The 22,743-nt window shown below is 38.7% G+C and overlaps 1 pseudogene; it reads left to right on the forward strand.

Annotated features, from left to right (window-relative positions):
- Positions 1-21,746, forward strand: part of LOC127617776 (cytochrome c oxidase assembly protein COX15 homolog) — a 34,152-nt pseudogene extending 12,406 nt beyond the window's left edge.
- Positions 21,747-22,743: the final 997 nt, after the last annotated feature.

Genomic DNA, 22,743 nt, shown 5'->3' on the forward strand with positions numbered 1-22,743 from the left:
TTTACCTTGTCAAGCTCCTCCAAGGTTATCTCAGAATCAAGATACTTTTTTGCTTTGTCATCAGTTTAGGGAGATCTAATGGTTCCACAAAGTTTATAATATCTTCATCAGTAGAAAAAGATGTGGAACTCTAAAGATCAAGATAGAATTATTTAAAAACATCAATGGCCAAGGCAAAAATTTCTCCACCCACTGTTTTCACTGAGGGAATAGTAGAAAAATACTCTCTCTGCTTTTATATATCTAGCCAAATGCTTCCCTACTTTGTCCCCCAACTCAAAATATGACTGTTTTGCCCTAAATATCCAAACCTCCACCTTACTATTCTATTGGTATTTCAATCGGATCAATTCAAACGACATTCAGCGCTTCAGATCTGTCAGTACTATTAATATTCTCTTCCAACTCCACGAGTTCTCATGCTTTAGATTTTTTGATGAATGAGGCATACTGTATGATCCATCCCCTAAGAACCACCTTAAGTGCCTCCCAAGCCAAGCCCACCGAGGATACTGAGGACCAGTTGGTCTACATATAAACATTGATTTCAGCCTTTAACATTTGTTGGAAATCAGGATTTTGCAAAAGGGATACATTAAAGTGGCAACTATATGATTTATTTTTCTCCATATGTGTCAACACCTCTAAACTCACCAGGGTGTGATCTGAGACTAAAATTGAGCAATCAGTGACAGAAGAATTTAGTAAAATACAGTGCATCCGGAAAGTATTCACAGCTCTTCATTTTTTCCACATTTTGTAATGTTACAGCCTTATTCCAAAATGGATTATATTCATTATTTTCCTCAAAATTCTACAAACAATACCCCATAATGACAAATTGAAAGAAGTTTGTTTGAAATCTTTGCAAATTTGTTAAAAATAAAAAACTGAAAAATCACATGTACATAAGTATTCACAGCCTTTGCCATGACACTCAAAATTGAGCTCAGGTGCATCCCGTTTCCACTGATAATCCTTGATGTTTCTACAACTTGATTGGAGTGCACCTGTGGTAAATTCAGTTGATTGGGCATGATTTGGAAAGGTACACACCTGTCTATATAAGGTTCCACAGTTAATAGTGCATGTCAGAGCACAAGCCGAGCCATGATGTCCAAGGACTTGTCTGTAGACCTCCGAGACAGGATTGTATCAAGGCACAGATCTGGGGAAGGGTACATAAAATATCTGCAGCATTGAAGGTCCCAATGAGCACAGTGGCCTCCATCATCCATAAATGGAAGAAGTTTGGCACCACCGGGAATCTTCCTAGAGCTGGCCGCCTGGCCAAACTGAGCGATCAGGGGAGAAGGGCCTTAGTCAGGGAGGTGACCAAGAACCTGATGGTTACTCTGACAGAGCTCCAGCATTTCTCTGTGGAAAGAGGAGAAACCTCCAGAAGAACAACCATCTCTGCAGCACTCCACCAATCAGGCCTGTATGGTAGAGTGTCCAGACGGAAGCCACTCCTCATTAAAAGGCATATGACAGCCTGCCCTGAGAAACAAAATTCTCTGGTCTGATGAAACAAAGATTGATCTCTTTGGCCTGAATGGCAAGCGTCATGTCTGGAGGAAACCTCATCATCTGGCCAATACCATCTCTACAGTGAAGCATGGTGGTGGCAGCATCATGCTGTGGGGATGTTTTTCAGCGGCAGGATCTGGGAGACTAGTCAGGATCGAGGGAAAGATGAATGCAGCAAAGTACAGAGACATCCTTGATGAAAACCTGCTCCACAGCTCTCTGGACCTCATACTGGGGCAAAGGTTCATCTTCCAACAGGATAATGACCCCAAGCACACAGCCAAGATAACAAAGGAGTGGCTACGGGACAACTCTGTGAATGTCCTTGAGTGGCCCAGCCAGAGCCCAGACTTTAACCCGATTGAACATCGCTAGGGAGATCTGAAAATGGTTGTACACCAACGCTCCCCATCCAACCTGATGGAGCTTGAGAGGTCCTGCAAGAATGGGAGAAACTGCCCAAATATAGGTGTGCCAAGCTTGTAGCATCATACACAAAAAGACTTGAGGCTCTAATTGGTGCCAAAGGTGCTTCAACAAAGTATTGAGCAAAGGCTGTGAATACTGATGTACACTTCTTTTTTTTTTTTTTTTTAATACATTTTCAAAAATTTCAAAAAAACTTCTTTCATGTTGTCATTATAGGGTATTGTTTGTAGAATTTTGAATTTAATCAAATTTGGAATAAGGATGTAACATAACAAAATGAGGAAAAAGTGAAGCACTGTGAATACTTTCCGGATGCACTGTGTGATTATATTTTTATATATATATATATATATATATTATTTTTTTTTCTAGAATGCATCTTATGGACTGATGAAAATTATTTATAGTCCCTACCAGATGGATTCAAAAGTCTCCAAATATCTGTAAGACCAAGATTTTTACACATACTATGCAGTGTCAATGTTCCTCTAGGGGGCTTACACACTTTGCTTCACTATGATCATGTATGAATCCATCAAAAGATTAAAGTCTCCTCCCTATATTATATCATGAGGGGTGCCAGTGGCTTGCGACATCTTTTCAAGATCTTAAAATAGTCCTGATCATCAGCGTTAGGTGCGTAAATATTAGCCAAAACTAACCTTTGTTTTTAGCTTTCTACTGAAACAATAATGACTCTTCCTAATTTAAATTTGATCTGTTTGAGACATTTAATTTAATTTAATTTCTTAAAAGGGACAATACATATTAATAAACATTTTCACAAATGTAAATGTCAGATTATAGCCTTAGGCTAATTTCCATCTGCAGACCCTCTGGCAGGTTGATGTTACACACAGAAATTAATAAATACATACCACTACACTATACACAGACTATATACAGAAAAACAAGGACAAGAGCAGTGATCACAACATGTTAGAACAGACAGTAACAACAAGAGTGGACAACAAAAGACATATAGAAAATTGGAAAGCATTGACTATATTGCACAAACCACAATTTTGCACATATACTGAATAACCTGATATTGCACTGACCCATATTACACCATATTGCACTGACCCGCATTACACTGACCCCCGTTGCACAACCCATATTATACTGACTCTTATTGCACAAACCATATCACACTGATAATTGTATCCATTTTTGTAATGCACTAACTCTGTTTTACATCTGATATCTAATGATTAACTAAACATGATCACATGTTTGTGTGTCCCTCAGCCACACTTTTAAACGACTCCTAAAGGTAGGAAGACTTGTGCTTTCCCTCATTAACAATGGAATACTATTCCAGAAGCTCACTCCCTGATATGACAGGACGTTCTGTGAAAATTGAATTGTAGATGCTTATTTATCAATGTAATGACTTCCCTGCTCTTACTTATTCCAACACTAAAGAAAATATATCCACCCCATATCCTCCCAAATTCCTCAGCTTCTCACAGGGAAAGTTGCGTTTCTTGAAGTAAAATTGTCATATTTCTTACATTTAAGAAAATAAATAACCTTCCTTCTTTTTTTGGGGTGCCCCAACCCATTCAAATTCCACGTGGAGTGAGAAAATCCCCTCATATAAACATTTGACATTTTTAAATGGTTGAAAAAATGTATTGTGTTAAAAACAAAATTATAAAGACCACATTCCAACATTAGTGCAGTAATCAAACCCCAAACTTTCCCCAGAACCAAACAAACAGAAAAAAGAAAACCGTGTGCATTAACCCCGCTCACGACAGCTCCAACCGTCGTGTATTTACATGACCTGCTTCTGTATTATTTGAACATTAATAAAGCTAAAATGCATTAAATATAACTGCATTTATGATGTACTGCCGGGTGTTTCCTTTAAAGAGCTCCAGCTCTGCTTATTCCACTACGAGAGTGATTCAGTATTTACTTATTTTGTTTTTGTTTTGTATTATTCCCTCATACTTTGCAATCTAAATCGCCCTAAACAGTTTAGAGTGCGTCTAGACTGTGTGTAATTCTTCCTCTCCCAGTCAGGCGTGAACTGCACTGCTGCTCTTGCGCATCATCATTAGAGTTTCAATAATAAGAATAAATTAGATCAAACGATTATTCGTCAATGAAATTTTTTGTTGACTATTTTATTATCGATAAGGTCGACTAATCGTTTCAGCCCTAATGTCATTTTGATTACTTTAGGATTCCTGGTGTCCTGATCGTTAGACATCTTATATGCATTAATAGAATCTTGCAAGCTTTCAGCATCAAGGCAAGTATGTGGCTAGGCCATTCTGATTAAAAATAATATTTCTTCCTTGTCCTGTGCAGAAAGAATTCTGCCCTAGATAAATTCAGAGCATTATTCATTATATAATTTTTATTTATATAATTGTATATTTTTATTATAGCTTTTGTAGGAGATTTAAAAAGTAAGATTTAAAAAAAAAATGACTCCTTTTCATGTTTTTTTTTTTTTTTTTTTAAGAAACTATAATCTCCTCTGTCCAAAAGAGTTTTTCTTAAATCCCATGATTGGCAATCCACACTTAATGAATGATTGCTACATGCTTTAGGTTGACAGAGTCTGGCTTATCCATGGTCGACTGGCATTTAGTGAAGGAGATGAAGCCGCCACGAAGTCAAGCGGAGTGGGAAGCAGAGTTCTCAAAATACAAACAGTTCCCAGAGTTCAAAATGTGAGAACATTTCTCCTCTTCTTCTAAATAGTGTTGTCACGGTACCAAAATTTCAGTAGTCTGTACCAATACTAGTGAAATTTCATGGTATTCGATACCATTTTCGGTACCAAAGCAAAACACCAAAACAGGTTACTGAACAACACTCTTTTATTAACAAAGTTAACAAATTAACAGCTAAACTAAGAACAAAAGTATACCATTGAGCAACACTTTAATTTAAATATATTATTTTTGAATTATAACAAAACTGTACAATGTATATTCTTAAGGTATTTTTGAACACTTATATTAGATTTGCTTCAACATTAACTAAGTTTTTACCAAGTACTAAAAAAAAACTAAATAAACAAGCATACAATAGAATGAATAAAAAACAATTTCCAAACTAATGCGCTAAGTTCTCTCATATTAATAAAGCTGCATATTGGCAATTTTCTTCACGATAAGAAATGCACAGTGACATATATTATGATTAAATAAGTCGCGAGCCATCGCGTTCTAATCTAGCTGCATTAAGCGTCCGCGCTCGAGGGATGAGCGTCCCCGAGGCGGAGTCTCTCTCAGCCGGGTGCAGTTTCAATCTCTCCCCCTTAGATCGGGACATTCGCGCAACTTACAGAAGAGGCACCGACCACACAGAAAAATGCCAGTTTCTGAGTTTATAGTTCTTAACATATAAACACATGAATAATTAATCAAACTTTTTATAATTAATTATGAACATTTGGATCAGTTAATAGAATCAACTTGAGGTAGCTCAATTAACATTACAATCAATTTCTCTGTTCGTCCAGCGAACACTCAGTATTGATTGTCTATCAATTTTCAGAAAGGATTTTTTGCGTGGCCACACAAAAGTAACTCTTTCTTAACATTGATTTACAAGCAGACCAGAATCAACAAGAATGTACACAAAAGTGTATTTAACTAAAATACGAACACATAACTAACCTAAACAAAAACATGCACACGAAACACTCATACATGGGAAAGGGAAAAGTGAAAATAAAATGAAAACAGAACAGAATAGGGGAAATACAGTTTTGAAAAGAGTCATTTTGACCATCTGGGAGAATCATCGAGCTCTTAATTTAAAAGCACCTTTGTTATAAAGGGGTTTTCATGTCTTATACTAAACTAAGTTCAATTAGTTACTGGTACGATACTCGCAATTGCCTTGGCTGTTGAGAGAGCCCAGATGCAGGAGAGCATTGGGATGGTTCCTCGTGTAACGGTGGCGGCCCGATAATAAATTCAAACAATCAACCAACGATTGTTGAAATAAAAGTTAATAAGTTTGGGTGCCAGACAGGTGTAACCCTGTCAATATTTTCAGAACAATAACCCAGATAGCTTGGATGCCACCAGTTACATACACAAAATAAAAAAAATAAATCACAAAGGACAGTGCAAAATCAGTTTAGAAATGTCTGTATTTCTCACCATTTCTCACAAGAAAAGAACAAACAGGAAAGAAAAAAAATATATACGACCACTTTAAACTGTCAGTCAAATTTTCTGTACAAAGACCACAAATTTAACAGTTCATTCATCCAGACACAGAGTCAGATTTTGTGAACAAAAAGGAATATCAAAAATGTCAATTTTGTCTGGTAGCAAAAATAAAAAAAACTCCAAAGCCAAACAAACCGAGCCAAAACAAAATTAAAATTAAAAAAAATGTTACTCACTGCTTAGTTTGTGGGGAACCGGAATAACCCGGATGTGTAAAGTGCAGAGGTGAATTTGTGTGAGTGTTTGGAAAACCAGCCGCAAATCCAGCCACGCCATAGCCTTTAGCAATGGTGAAGCTCTGTTGGATGGTAAATGGGAACAACCCAGGATCCAGACGGCCCTTAACACCGCTCGCTTGGGGTTCTTTTACACGTTCCGTGCTGAAGACATCGTTATGGAGAGCGGTTTTTCTCACCAGCATCCGCTCCAGCAGTGACACAGCGTTTTACCCGCTGACGATTTCGTCACCGCCTCCCAGGTAAGTGAAAACAACACCTTACTTTTCATTTAGTATTCCCCCGTCCAACTCCCAACAGCTCGTTCGGTTCAAACGGTTTCTTTCAGTTTGGCGTTTCGACTGTTATTGAGGCTTTCCCGTTCTCACCTCGATAAATCACACTCTTGACAACAAACTTCACGTCTTTTCCAACCCACACTCTCTTTTTTTTTTTTTTTCCTTTTATGTGACAACCTCATTTCCTTTTTCCCCACTTAACAATGGAAATGGGCGGAGACAACCTTGATTTAATTATTTAATTTGTTTTTGTAACGTTTCAACTCCGCCACACTCGAGTCGTAATCAATTTCAATCAATTTGCAATCAATTTCTTCCATGTTGAATGAAGAAATTAGGATGAACTCTGGTGTTCATTGACTCTATGGTCCAGGTAGTTGCACATGGCTTGAGGCGTTGAGGCCTGCCAGCCTGCAACCTCATGGTCAGCATGACCATGCAGCAGAGTGTCAGGGGAAAAGCCAGGGGAAAGAGAGAGTCAGTAAGAGGCTGGACGTGTCCTTTTAACTCCTGATGGAGGTTCCTCCTCTCGAGTCTGGCTTGACCAATGAGAAAGGTGCAATTCCAAAGCAGGAAATGTTCCTTTGTTTGGAAGCTGACTCATTTGCATGATTGGGGGTAAGTTGTTACTCTACCCTTTTATGCTCTGATTAAAATAGCAAGCATACAGTGGATGCTATCAGAATTATACAGTGGATATAAAAAGTCTACACACCCCTGTTAAAATGCCAGGTTCTTGTGATGTAAAAGAATGAGACCAATAAATCATGTCAGAACTTTTTCCACCTTTAATGTGACCTATAACGTGAACAATTCAATTGAAAAACAAACTGAAATCTTTGAGGGGGAAAATAAAAAAACTCAGAATAACCTGGTTGCATAAGTGTGCACACCCTTAAACTAATACTTTTTGAAGCACCTTTTGATTTTATTACAGCACTAAGTCTTTTTGGGTAGGAGTCTATTTGCATGGCACATCTTGACGTAACAATATTTGCCCACTCTTCTTTGCAAGTGCTCCAAATCTGTTAGATTGTGAGGACATCTCCTGTGCACAGCCCTCTTCAGATCACCCAGCAGATGTTCAGTTGGATTCAGGTCTGGGCTCTGGCTGGGCCATTCCAAAATGTTAATCTTCTGGTGAAGCCATGCTTTTGTGGATTTGGATGTGTGTTTTGGGTCGTTTTCGTGCTGAAATGTGAACTTCCTCTTCATCTTTCTAACGGACGCCTGAAGGTTTTGTGCCAAAATTGCCTGGTATTTGGAACTGTTCATAATTCCCTCCACCCTGACCAAGGCCCCAGTTCCAGCTTAAGAAAAACATCCCCAAAGCATGATGCTGCCACCACCATGCTTCACTGTGTGTATGGTGTTCTTTGGGTGATGTGCAGTGTTGTTTTTGCGCCAAACATGCCTTTTGGAATTATGGCCAAAAAGTTCAAGAGTGTGGCAAGAGTGTGGGGGTCCATGCTAGGCTAAAACAAACCCTAGCTGGCTGGCTCTCCCGTCTATCCTGCTCTCAAATGTTTGCTATCTGGACAATAAACTGGACTACATCCGACTCCACCAGACTACGCATCGTGAGTTTAGAAACTGCTGTGTCTTTGTTTTCATGGAGACTTGGCTCAGCCTCGTTTCGTGCCAATAGAAATGCAGCAATATGTGGTATTACTCGCGGTGGTGGCTTGTGTGTTTACATCAACACAGAATGGTGCAGTAATTCTGTGCTACCCTCTAGCTACTGCTTGTGACTGTTGGATGCAGACCTTTTTTATGTTCCTCAGGAATTCACCACTGTCATAATAACCAGAGTTTACATTCCCCCCAGCGCTAATGCTAAGGAAGCGCTCTGTGAACTGTATGGGGCTATTAGCGAATTGCAGAACGCTCACCCTGACGGCCTGTTTATTAATTTCAACCATGCAAATCTCAAGACAGTGCTCCCTAAATTCCATCAATATGTGGACTTTGCAACGAGAGGGGTGAACACGCTTGATCTTGTTTACACAAACATCCCAGGCGCGTACCTCGGCTACTCAGACCACATCTCTGTTATGCTAATTCCAGCATACAGACCACTCGTCAGGTGCACAACCGCTTCAGGGCCATCAGAGAGGCAAAGCACGCACAGAGAATCCACAGTCACTTCCAGGACAGCGGCGACACACGGCACATGTGGCAAGGCATCCAGGCCATCACCAACTGTTGCCTGTGACAAAGATGCCTCCCATCCAGATACGCTGAACGAATTCTACGCTCTGTTTGAGGCGCAGAACGATGTGGTAGCGAGGAAGACCAACCCTCCTCCCAACGACCAGGTGCTCTGTTTTACCACGGCTGATGTGAGGGAAAACTCTGTAGATTCAACCCATGGAAGGCTGCTGGACCAGACAACATTCCTGGCAGAGTGCTTAGAGGATGTGCTGACCAACTGGCAGATGTTCTTACTGACATCTTCAACATCTCTCTGAGCAGTGCTGTCATTCCAACGTGCTTCAAGGCCACCACCATCATCCCCATGCCAAAAAGTCTTCAGTGTCCTGCCTCAACGACTACCGTCCCATCGCACTCACACCCATCATCATGAAGTGCTTCGAGAGGCTCATCATGAGGCACATGAGGCTGCCCCCCTCACTAGACCCACTGCAGTTTGCGTATCGTCCCAACCGTTCAACAGACGATGCCATCGCCTCCATCTGGCCCTCACCCATCTAGATAAAAAGGACTCATATGTTCGAATGCTGTTTATAGACTTCAGCTCAGCATTCAACATGATCATTCCTCAGGACCTGATTGGAAAGCTGAACTTGCTGGGTTTGGACACCTCCCTCTGCAACTGAAAGGAGGGTTTTTCCTTATTTAGGTTAGGCTAGGAGATATGGCTAAGTAGGTGTCACTGGTTTGAGTGATGCTGCAGTAGATTCCTAAATCCTAGAGGGCGGTTAGCTTAGCTAGCAGGGACACACCAAACACCTCAAGGTCAATAAATAGGAACGATATGAAAGGTTTCTTGTTCTCTCGGGAAACAACAGTTGCTAGAACTACTGTAATCCTATACCAAGAGGGAAATTGGTGATGGTAAAATAACTAAAATAAGGTAAAAATAAAATGTATTTATAGCTCTAGGAGGCTAAAAGGAAAGGCAAATAAATGTATTTAATTACATTTCAAATTTAACCTAAATTCAATTTAGCTGAATGGGGATATTCTGGCTAAAACAAAGGTGAATAAATTAAAACAAAATGGGGGAGATGGCTGAGGACAAATCTCAGTTGCCTTTTGCTTTTGAGACCATCAATCCATGCATCTTATCATGTGGGTTGTTGAGCGCTTTACTACGGAAACATATTGCATGTGGAGGCTTCATGCTGTTCTCCAGTGCAATCACGCCCCGAGAGCAAGAACCACATTATAGTGACCACGAGGATGTTTCCCCATGTGACTCTACCCTCCCTAGCCACCGGACCAATGTGGTTGCTTAGGTTTTATAATTACTGATGTCTTTTTTGTTCGATCTCTTCTATTCAGCAACTTTTTGACAGATACATTTGTTTTCACAATTTGCTGTGCGCGTGTGTGCGAGAGCGAGCTCTGGGACCGTGAGTACAGGCACTTTTCAATGCAGAAACAATGATTACGCATAAAAATAATGATGGATAATCAATAATACATCAATTAAAGATGGATACAAATAGCTATGACACAAATTGTACAACTCCTATCATCCTTGTGTCGGATATTTATTTGCGGGTCAACCTCTAAATGTGTATTCTGTACCACGCGGCAATGCTTTGCATAAGTGTGACAAAAAAAACATTCAAAAATACATTCTGACCAATGAAGGGACAGTTTGCCCACTTGTGACTTTTATTGACACAGTTTTGGTATGTTGCCTTGTGAAAGCGAACCGGACAAATACGAAAAAGTTGTAACAATTTTAGCCCCTGTTTCAGAACAAATCAAAGGAGCTACAGGTCTGAAAACGCCCTCATTGCTCTCTCTTTGCACTGTCAAACAAACAAGTGATGGTGCTGAAATATTTTACCAATCAGAAATGACCATAATTAATTCTGATTAATTAGTGGCCAGCCAATCATCCAATTACTGCCAACCATGTTAAAATAAAATGATACATTATATATTTTGAATCTGAGAACTGATTACCAGTGTCCCATGTCTGCCAAACATCATCTGCAGTCTGAAACTAAATTATTTTTTTGGATGTTAGGATTGATTGCATTTGGCTGCATAGAAAAGCTATAGAATGCTCCCTATTTAGTGTATGACTTAACCTTCAACGTGGTACATTATTTTCATCCTAACGCCATATAAAGCCTCTGAAGGCAAAAATGTTTTTCTAAATGTGAAAATGCACAGTAAATGTATAGGATTTCTGGGGGAGATGCCTGTAGTTCTCGTAAGTAGTCATTGTTTTTAACAGCGTGCCATTTCGTGATAAATTGCTTATATTAAAAAATGGCATATTGGATGAAACTAGATGCTGTAATCATTTGATTTCAAACAGGTTTAAATATAAAAGGTTAATTAGGTTTCTTACCAGATGTAGTTTTGTTGGCGTTTCTCCCAAAGACAAATTCTGCTGTGATCGGCACCATACTGTTTGTGCTTGTGCTCTTATGCACTGAATATTTTTGTGCTCTTATGCACTGAATATTTTTTTCTCTTACAGTATATTATGTTTTATTTCTGACCATATGTATACTCCGTTATTGCAGCATTTAGTCAGCCTTGAGCTCACTACTGATATAATTGTTATATTTTCATAATTCAGTGGTTAAAATTGTTCTTCTGCTTCCAAACTGTTGTTGGTATTATGTAAAAAATGTATTTCTTGCATTTATATTTTAAACATGTTTCTACACAATGCATAGCACACAATCATATATATATATATATATATATATATATATATATATATATATATATATATATATATATATTTTATTCATATTAGAATATTTTTTTATTCGATTAATCTAAGAAATTATCAACCGGTAAAACAATTATCAGAATAATCAAACCAAATCAACCCAAATGTTATCGCCGGCAGTTGGTTCAGGTTGATTCTGCTGGCAAATTACAGGCTCAGTAAAGGTCAATTATTTTTCTCAGGTTTCAAAAACCCCTCAACAGTTGTCTGTCAACAGGCAAAACGGTAACCCATTATTATAAAATGTTGCTCATCATATTGATTATCAAGCATAAAAATGGAATCTAAATATAAAAAAAAAATTCTACATTTGTATGGTGCAATATAAAGTGGACATGTGTTTTACAAAATGGTGACATCTTTTTTAATTTTTTTACAGAATGAATCATGACATGACTCTTACTGAGTTTAAGTTCATCTTCTACATGGAGTGGGGTCACCGTATGTGGGGTCGGCTCGTTGGATTAGCTTACATACTTCCTACAGTATATTTCTGGAGGAGAGGGTACTTCAACCGCTCAATGAAGGCTCGTGGTGTGGGCCTGTGTGGTTTCGTCTTCTTCCAGGTAATAAGTTCAGTGCACATACTGCAGGGATGTGATTCTTCTGGATTCATTCCGTTTTTCCGACCTAAAAATGTGAAAAATTGTGTAAATCCGGAAAAAAAACTTGGGGGGGTGGTGTCATTCAACCTTCCCTCAGAACATCTTCATAGCTGAATGCGCGAGACTGATTTTTGCCATTCAGGGCTTCATTCAAGTAAGACGGGTTTATTTTAATTAATCAAGAGGAATAAATGTTCAGATATAAAACAGCTTTTAATCATTATCACAGTTGCTGACAAATTTAAATTACCGCACTGCTGACGTGATATTTGCAGTGAAATCGTAACATTCATCCTAAATTCTCATTGCCAGCATACTGAACAACTTTTATGTGTAATCATAAAACCCTGCAGATACAGTGCAGACATTAGAAAATGTTCAGTTTAGACAAGTTGAGTTACAGATTTAATAAAAATTGTCACATTTTTGGCAAACCGGTCTCCGTAAAAACTGTTAATTTTTTATTAGTAATATATACATTTTTATTAATTGTCATTTTCACATTTATGTGTGAACCAGCGTGACAGAAAAAAAAAAACAGCCTGTAAGAACCGTTAAGAATACTGTTAAAGTACCGGATCGATAAGCACTATCGGTACGATAGTAATACCATTAAAACCTTAAACAAAACCCATCCCTAGTTATGCCTGTGCTTCTCTTGCATGCTCTGAATATTGGATTACGTGTCTGGATTGCCCCTTAATTAAAGCACCATTTGGATCTCAACCTTCGTGTCTCGGAGCAGTTCGTAACACCTGCTTTGTTTATTTAATATATTTGTTATACATTATTTATACAATATGTTTTTACATTATACATTTTTAATTTAAGTGTACAAGTGCAGATTGGTCAAGTGTTCAATAAATGTATTTGTTGAGAAGTGTTGTCTATCTTAAGTAATTATTTGTTACATTTTTATCTTTCAAATAAAAGGTTCAAATAAGAGGTTAAAAACAAGCACATATCGGCCAAATATCAGCCAAAATAAATCTGCAGCATTAATCGGCCATCGGCCGACCCGGATTTCAAAAGATCGGCATCGGCCTGAAAAAATATACTAGAAGCATTGTATATTTAATATCAGTAATTTAATCATTTGCCTTTGTTTAGTGCAAATGGTTTTTATGGTCATTGGAAACATTCATTAATTGTGCCCAAACTTTTGACTTAAAAGTAGTATGTGTCCCCTGGCATAGTTTCTTTTAAAATTGTATTGTTCACTAAAGATCAGCTAATGAGCACTCATGTTTAGGGTCTTCTGGGGTGGTACATGGTGAAGAGTGGTTTGGAGGAAAAGTCGGAGTCATACGACATTCCTCGTGTCAGTCAGTATAGACTTGCCACTCACCTGGGCTCCGCTCTGCTGCTGTACTGCGCTAGTCTCTGGACTGGACTCACCCTCATGCTGCCTGCTAACAAGGTTTGAACTGCTGTTTTCTGACATACTTTATGGATATTCTTATAGATCAAACTGAAACGTGAAATTCACACATGGTCTCTCGTCCTCTGTAGTTTCCTGACAGCAGACGTGTGCTGCAGCTCAGACGGTTCGCTAAGGGTACTGGAGGCCTGGTCTTTCTCACAGCTCTCTCAGGTTTCAGCAAATGTATTTAATTTAACTCTTACTATGGTAACACTGTCAGGGTTCCCACGATAATGGAAATATCAGGGACATTTAAAACAGTGATTTTCAGGCCTGTAAATGTCATAGAAAATTATAAAATTTGAAAAGTCATCGGAATTTCCTTAGTCAATATAAATCTTTGTTGTTATGTATGTAGTTATTCCTCCTTATCTGTCAAGGGGTTAGAATATAGTCCAGGGGTCCTGCAACCTGTTGCACATGGAGAGGTAATCACTGGCACACGAGCAGCAACAATAAGAGAGGGAGGGGGAACATATGTTAAATATATAAATATGTTTGAATAATACCTCATCTTGTAACCTGTGTCATTAGTACGATTCCTTTGCCTGGCTGAGACTTGAGAGGCCACCACCGACAAAATTAATGGCACACCAATTTTCCTTTTTAATTAACCATACCTCACCACATCGTTTTCAACTGCATAATCAAATTGGAGGCTGATTTGTGTGTGTGTGTGTGTGTGTGTGTGTGTGAGCGTGTATTTATCACTTTGTGGGGACCAAATGTCCCCATTAGTAAAACCCAAAATTTTTGACCTTGTGGGGACATTTTGTCAGTCCCCATGAGGAAAACAGCTTATAAATCATACTAAATTATGTTTTTTGAAAATGTAAAAATGCAGAAAGTTTTCTGTGAGGGTTAGGTTTAGGGGATAGAATGTAAAGTTTGTACAGTATAAAAACCATTATGTCTATGGAAAGTCCCCATAAAACATGGAAACACACCGTGTGTGTGTGTGTGTGTGTGTGTGTGTGTGTGTGTGTGTGTGTGTGTATACATACACACACATACTTGTATGAAGTCCCTTGTACCTGTATGCCAATCTACATCTTGATGTAATCCTTGGTAATCACGCAGCTTTTGAAGTCCTTTGTACCTGTATGCCAATCTACATTTTGATGTAATCCTTGGTAATCACGCATCTTATTTGATGTAGTTATAATGGAAGTTACACTATTAAAGTGTGATGAGACTGTGTTGGTCAACAGACGAGCGCAATGCATGAAAGCCATTCAGGCATTATGAGTCAGTGGCACAGATTAATTCGAGCAGTGCTTCACTTCCTGTGAATTGTGTGAGTTACCGTATCCGCTTTGCTTCAGTTGCGGCGCGAAGTTGTGTGGATGAAAGCCTACATTTATCTGTTTTATTTGTTGCTTTTTGCTTTCAAAGTATTTATGTACTGTGTGTGTGTGTGTGTGTGTGTGTGTGTGTGTGTGTGTGTGTGTGTGTGTGTGTGTGTGTGTGTGTGTGTGTGTGTGTGTGTGTGTGTGTGTGTGATACACAGTGGCCTCCACTAATATTGGCACATTTGGTAAATATGAGCCAGAGAAGGATGTGAAGAAAATAAATGTCTTGTTTATCCTTTTCAACTTTCATTCAAAATATTCACAAAAATCATAAATTTAATTGAAGTAAAATAATTGAAAGGAGGGATTTTATAATTAATTTAACTTATTGATTTAATTATTGGCACCCCTAGAAATTCTTATGAGTAAAATACAGTGCATCTGGAAAGTATTCACAGCACTTCATTTTTTCCACATTTTGTGATGTTACAGCCTTATTCCAAAATGGATTATAATCATTATTTTCCTCAAAATTCTACAAACAATACCCCATAATGACAACGTGAAAGAAGTTTGTTTGAAATCTTTGATTCGTTTTTTTATTTTTAATACATGTACATAAGTATTCACAGCCTTTGCCATGACACTCAAAATTTAGCTCAGGTGCATCCTGTTTCATCCTTAATGTTTTTACAACTTGATTGGAGTTCACCTGTGGTAAATTCAGTTGATTGGACTTGATTGGGAAAGGCACACACCTGTCTATATAAGGTCCCACAGTTAACAGTGCATGTCAGAGCACAAACCGAGCCATGATGTCCAAGGAATTGTCTGTAGACCTTCCGAGACAGGATTGCATTGAGGCACAGATCTTGGGAAGGGTACAGAACATTTTCTGCAGCATTGAAGGTCCCAATGAGCACAGTGGCTTCCATCATCTGTAAATGGAAGAAGTTTGGAACCACCAGGACTCTTCCTAGAGCTGGTCGCCCGGCCAAACTGAGCGATCGGGGGAGAAGGGCCTTAGTCAGTGAGGTGACCAAGAACCCGATGGTCACTCTGGCAGAGCTCCAGCATTTCTCTGTGGCGAGAGGAGAACCTTCCAGAAGAACAACCATCTCTGCAGCACTCCACCAATCAGGCCTGTATGGTAGAGTGTCCAGACGAAAGCCATTACTCAGTAAAAGGCACATGACAGCCCGTATGGAGTTTGCCAAAAGGCACCTGAAGGACTCTGACCATGAGAAACAAAAGATTGGACTATTTGGCCTGGATGGCAAGCGTCATGTCTGGAGGAAACCAGGCACCGCTCATCACCTGGTCCATGTGAAGCATGGTGGTGGGAGCATCATGCTGTGGGGATGTTTTTCAGCGGCAGGAACTGGGAGACTAGTCAGGATCGAGGGAAAGATGAATGCAGCAATGTACAGAGACATCCTTGTTGAAAACCTGCTCCACAGCACTCTGGACCTCATACTGGGGCAAAGGTTCATCTTCCAACAGGACAATGACCCTAAGCACACAGCCAAGATAACAAAGGAGTGGCTACGGGACAACTCTGTGAATGTCCTTGAGTGGCCCAGCCAGAGCCCAGACTTGAACCTGATTGAACATCTCTGGAGAGATCTGAAAATGGCTGTGCACCGACGCTCCCCATCCAACCTGATGGAGCTTGAGAGGTCCTGCAAAGAAGAATGGGAGAAACTGCCCTAAAATAGGTGTGCCAAGCTTGTAGCATAATACACAAAGACTTGAGGCTGTAACTGGTGCCAAAGGTGCTTCAACAAAGTATTGAGCAAAGGCTGTGAATACTTATGTGCATGTGATTTTGTTTTTTATTTTTAATACATTTACAACGATTTTTTTTTTTAAGATTTCAAACAAACTTTTTCACATTGTTGTTATGGGCTATTGTTTGTAGAATTTTGAGGAAAATAATCTCTCACACATATATGTGTGTGTGTGTGTGTGTGTGTGTGTGTGTGTGTGTGTGTGTATATATATGTGTTTGTGTGTGTATATATATATATACATGTACATATACAGTCAGGTCCATAAATATTGGGACATCGACACAATTCTAATCTTTTTGGCTCTATACACCACCACAATGGATTTGAAATGAAATGAACAAGATGTGCTTTAACTGCAGACTTTCAGCTGTAATTTGAGGGTTTTTACATCCAAATCAGGTGAACGGTGTAGGAATTACAACAGTTTGTATATGTGCCTCCCACTTTTTAAGGGACCAAAAGTAATGGGACAATTGGCTGCTCAGCTGTTCCATGGCCAGGTGTGTGTTAAAAAGGTCCAGATAAAATTTCAAGTGTGCTATTTGCATTTGGAATCTGTTGCTGTCAACTCTCAATATGAGATCCAAAGAGCTGTCACTATCAGTGAAGCAAGCCATCATTAGGCTGAAAAATCAAAACAAACCCATCAGAGAGATAGCAAAAACATTAGGTGTGGCCAAATCAACTGTTTAGAACATTCTTAAAAAGAAAGAACACACCGGTGAGCGCAGCAACACCAAAAGACCCGGAAGACCACGGAAAACAACTGTGGTGGATGACCGAAGAATTCTTTCCCTGGTGAAGAAAACACCCTTCACAACAGTTGGCCAGATCCAGAACACACTCCAGGAGGTAGGTGTATGTGTGTCAAAGTCAACAATCAAGAGAAGACTTCACCAGAGTGAATACAGAGGGTTCACCACAAGATGTAAACCATTGGTGAGCCTCAAAAACAGGAAGGCCAGATTAGAGTTTGCCAAAAAACATCTAAAAAAGCCTTCACAGTTCTGGAACAACATCCTATGGACAGATGAGACAAAGATCAACTTGTACCAGAGTGATGGGAAGAGAAGAGTATGGAGAAGGAAAGGAACTGCTCATGATCCAAAGCATACCACCTCATCAGTGAAGCATGGTGGTGGTAGTGTCATGGCGTGGGCCTGTATGGCTGCCAATGGAACTGGTTCTCTTGTATTTATTGATGATGTGACTGCTGACAAAAGCAGCAGGATGAATTCTGAAGTGTTTCAGGCAATATTATCTGCTCATATTCAGCCAAATGCTTCAGAACTCATTGGACGGCGCTTCACAGTACAGATGGACAATGACCCGAAGCATACTGCGAAAGCAACCAAAGAGTTTAAGGGAAAGAAGTGGAATGTTATGCAATGGCCAAGTCAATCACCTGACCTGAATCTGGGACCTTTTGTGGGAGTGGAGTGTTGGGATCCATTTAAAAGTATGGTTCATCATTTTGGGATTCCTGGATCTCGGTTCTTTAGGTGTTTGCAGCTGCGCCGCCTGCTCTGTGCTATTTTTGGAAGTGGCATACACCCCCTGGAACAGCGGGTGCTCTGGAAGTTGTGATTGCTGCTTTTGGAGGGGGTCATGAGGCATCAGTGTATTACTCCCTGCTAATTAAGAGTCTGGGGTATAGAGCTTCAACTTCTCAAGAGATTATGGGAGAAAGATTTATACTTTGTATTGGGGAGGGAGTTTCAGCTAGGATTCTAAAAAATGACAAGTCTACATCTAGGGATGCGGGGGTTGCTCCTTATGCAGTTTGACCCTCTGGGGTCGACGGACGCGCCGGTGCATCCTCCTGGATTTTTTTCCGTCATTACAGCGTAAACAACTTAAAATACTCCATTTTGGAGAATACAGATGAGTGTAAAGCATCATTAGAGACTATAAAGGGTCTACTTTTATTTATGTACACTCACAATAACAACAATACCTTGTGCTTTTGTAAAATAAAGAAAATAAAAAGGGTGCGCTATAAGCCGTCTCTGTGTCCGCGAGCATATATCTGAAACGCATTACAAAAATGAACACCATTCACTTTACTGCACGTTTGTAAGGATACACAGGTGAGGAAACCCCTTGATAGCAAGGAAGAGTTAACATTTTCCTCAGAAGGAGAGCGGGACTCCAATAAACGTTTGTATTTTGAAGAAAGACTTGATCCAGCAGAGGATACAATTTCGGGCGAGTAAGTCATTTAGTTTTCTTTAGTTGACATGCTATTTTATATAAACATGTACATATTTTACTAGTAGGATTGTTTCCAGACTTGCCAGCCAGGATTCAGAGTATTGAAATTTGAAATATGACTCCTAATAAGCAAGTTTTAGTTACATTTAAATGCTGTTTCGGCTAAAGCAGGTATTTCAATTGTATGCTGTATGATATAAAAAGAATATGAATGTTTAGATTTTATTTTATCTAGTGTTTATGCTGCCTCATTATCATCAACAAAGCTTGTGCTTACAAATATGTGTTCAGGTTAAATGAGTAAAATGTACTTTAAATATGCCCATATTAGAAAATCAGCATATTATTATGATTTCTGAAGGATCATGTGACACTAAAGACTACAGTAATGATGCTGAAAATTCAGCTTTGATCACAAATTGCATTTTACAATATATTCAATTATAAAACTGTTCTTTTAAATTGTAAAATGAGTTCACACAATGTTTTTACTGTATACAAATAAATGCAGTCTTGGTGAGCAGAAGAGACTTCTAAAACTTTTATACGGTAGTGTAGGTATAAAACATTTTCAAAAACCACGCATAAACATTATTTCTCAAAAATACAAACATGTACACACATGTTGCTCACATATTATTGTAGCCCAGTTTGTGCTGAATACAGTGTTATCAGACTTTAGCCATTAATATATTTTTAAGCAAATGAAAAAAGCACAAATGTCAAGGCATGTCAAAACTTCTCCAGGGTTAAATGTGTGTGTGTATTCTTATTGTGTTTTTTTGTATTTTTAATTATACTTTATGTTCTAAATAATTATAACCACTAGGGTTTGTGTCTGTTATGTTAATTTGTGAATGGAATCATTAAAAAAAAATGAATAACAAAAATGCTATTGATGATTGTCTCTTACTGGTGCATTTGTTGCTGGACTGGATGCAGGTCTGGTGTATAACTCCTTCCCGAAGATGGGTGAGCGCTGGATCCCAGATGATTTTTTAGCTTTCTCTCCAGCCTTCAAGAATGTGTTTGAAAATCCCACAACTGTTCAGTTTGACCATCGTATACTGGTAAGGACTGCACTCATTGCCTGAAACTCATCTAGCTGATTTGTCTGTTTTTAATAGATTTATTGTATGTCATGTTTGTGCAGGGCGTCTGCTCAGTGACTGCCATCACAGGACTCTACTTCTTCTCCAGAAGGATGCACTTACCCCCGAGGACAAAGACCGCAATCGGCTGTCTCACTGCCATGGCCTATACACAAGTAAAAATACTTTTTTTTTTTTATTTGTGAATACAAGAATACACATGTACATTCCATCATTCAGTACCATTTGAAATGCGTTCATTGAAAGACGAGTTGTTGGACGTTGTGTGCATTTTCGAATCACAAATTCAGATGGGACATACAATATTTGATGTTAATGCCTGTTTGTTTTAAAAATATGAATCTGAAATGTGCTTGAATTGTGATGCATCCATTTATGTCAAAATTCACAAACAAGGATGAAAATATAAAATCATTGTTTACTTGATGTGACATGAGCGGACTACATATACACTATGTGGTCAAACGTTTGTGGATACTGAAGTTTACATACACTTACGTTAAGTCATTAAAATTCCACACATTTCATATTAGCAACTAATCATTTTGGAATGTCATTTAGGACATCTACTTTGTGCATGACACGAGTAATTTTTCCAACAATTGTTTAGACAGATTGTTTCACTTTTAATTGACTATCACAATACCAGTGGGTCAGAAGTTTACATACACTAAGTTAACTGTGGCTTTAAGCAGCTTCCAGAAAATGATGTCAAGCCTTTAGACAATTTGCCAATTAGCTTCCGAGTGTACTTGTGAATGTATTTTAGGGGTGTAACGGTTCAAATTTCTCAAGGTTTGTTTGTATCATGGTATTAGTGTCACAGTTTCAGTACGGTTCGATATTTGCAATGTACAGAAGAAAAAAAATATCACTGCCAAATTCAAAGTAAGAACATTTTCGTTACGGTTCGATATTTGCAATGTACAGAAGAAAAAATAATATTACTGCCAAATTCTAAGTAAATTTAAAGTTTGTTACACTATTTGGTAACAAACACTTCAACAGGTTTGCCATGAATAAAAATCATAGTTTTACAGTAACTATAGTTTAACTATGGTATTTGTAGTAAAAATATAGTAATTTCAAAATCAACATGGTTACTGTCATGTTTACAATATATATTATACTTATGGTTACTATATGGAAAATACAGTACTGTTGTAAAACCATGGTTAATTGTATCAAAACCATGATTTCTGCCAAGAAAACCATGGCAACTGCAGTCATGGTTATTACAATAATTACTTTAGTAAAACCATGGTTAATTTTCGCTGGGTCTTTAACTAAAAAACATTTTCTCTAATTAATAAATCGACATTTTAACTTAATACCTGCACTACTAAGCTACATGCATTAACATTAAAATGCATTTCAAACTCAACTGCACATATATTCAATATTTGGAAGCTGTACATCACTATAGAAGGAACTTTGCTATTAAAATGGATACGAGAGATGTTGTGATGCGGCTCAAGTATTGTAATCATATGCAGAAATCTCACATCTTCGTCAGATGAGTAGGGAAAAATATAAATGAACACCCCAATGGCTTAAGTTATTGCTTTATGCCTGTCCAAATCAGCACTCGGTGCTTACTTAAAAACGAAAGGGAGTTTGTGCAGTTTCGCCTCATCTCTGTGTGTTGTGTTCCCCGGTGATTTAGCCGTAAATTATCATATGTCGATGTACAATATTACCAGTATGCAGCACTCATCTTAAGTGATGTCTGCAAACAGTGCCTGTTTTGTAAACGTTTTTTGACCATCGCTGTTGTAATTGACAGCAAAAATACATTTTTTCCAGACAGGAGACCTGAATAACTCATGGGGCTTCTGTATCAGCGGCTCATTTTCTCCAGCGCCATTTTAAACTACACACAATGCTTGCAGAACAGTGATGTCATCAAGTTGACCCATGTGAAACACAGGCAGAGCATATCCATTTACAGATCCATTCAGGTGCATGAGGGGAGCTTTTAACTGTGCGTGTCTAGTTGATGCTTTATTTTCTTCACAAAACCTTGTCAAGTCATTTTTATTTGTATAGCGCCTTTCAAAACACACATTGTTTCAAAGAAGCTTTACAGAAAATCATGCATTATCATAAAATTATACTGTAATATAGTGAATCCAGCCAGGTCTCCTAAGCAACCAAATTGGCCCGGTTGCTAGGGAGGGTAGACTCACAAGTGGGAACCTCCTCGTGATCACTATAATGTGGTTCGCTCTCAGTGGGGCGCGTGGGGAGTTGTGTGTAGATGCCGCGGGCCTCCACACGTGCCATGTCTCCGTGGTAATACACTCACGAGCCAAGTGATAAGATGTGCGGGTTGATTGTCTCAGACACGTAGACAACTGAGATTTGTCCTCCGCCACCTGGATTGAGGCGAGTTACTACACCACCATGAGGACTTTGAGCAAATTGGGAGAAAAAGGGGAGAAAATCCACAAAATAAAACAATTTAAAATTATACCGTAATATCTATTAATTCTTAGTCATCATTGTGTAGTTTGATTAAATACAATTATGAAGTGTGTATAAAAATAAGTAATTCAATAATTGTATTTAGAAACCCAGTGAGCGAGCTGAAGGCGACTGTGGCAAGCAACACAAAACTCCATAAGATGTTGATTAATGGAGAAGAATAACCTTGGGAGAAACCAGAC

This window comes from Xyrauchen texanus, chromosome 24, assembly GCF_025860055.1.
Source record: "Xyrauchen texanus isolate HMW12.3.18 chromosome 24, RBS_HiC_50CHRs, whole genome shotgun sequence".
Lineage (NCBI taxonomy): Eukaryota > Metazoa > Chordata > Actinopteri > Cypriniformes > Catostomidae > Xyrauchen > Xyrauchen texanus.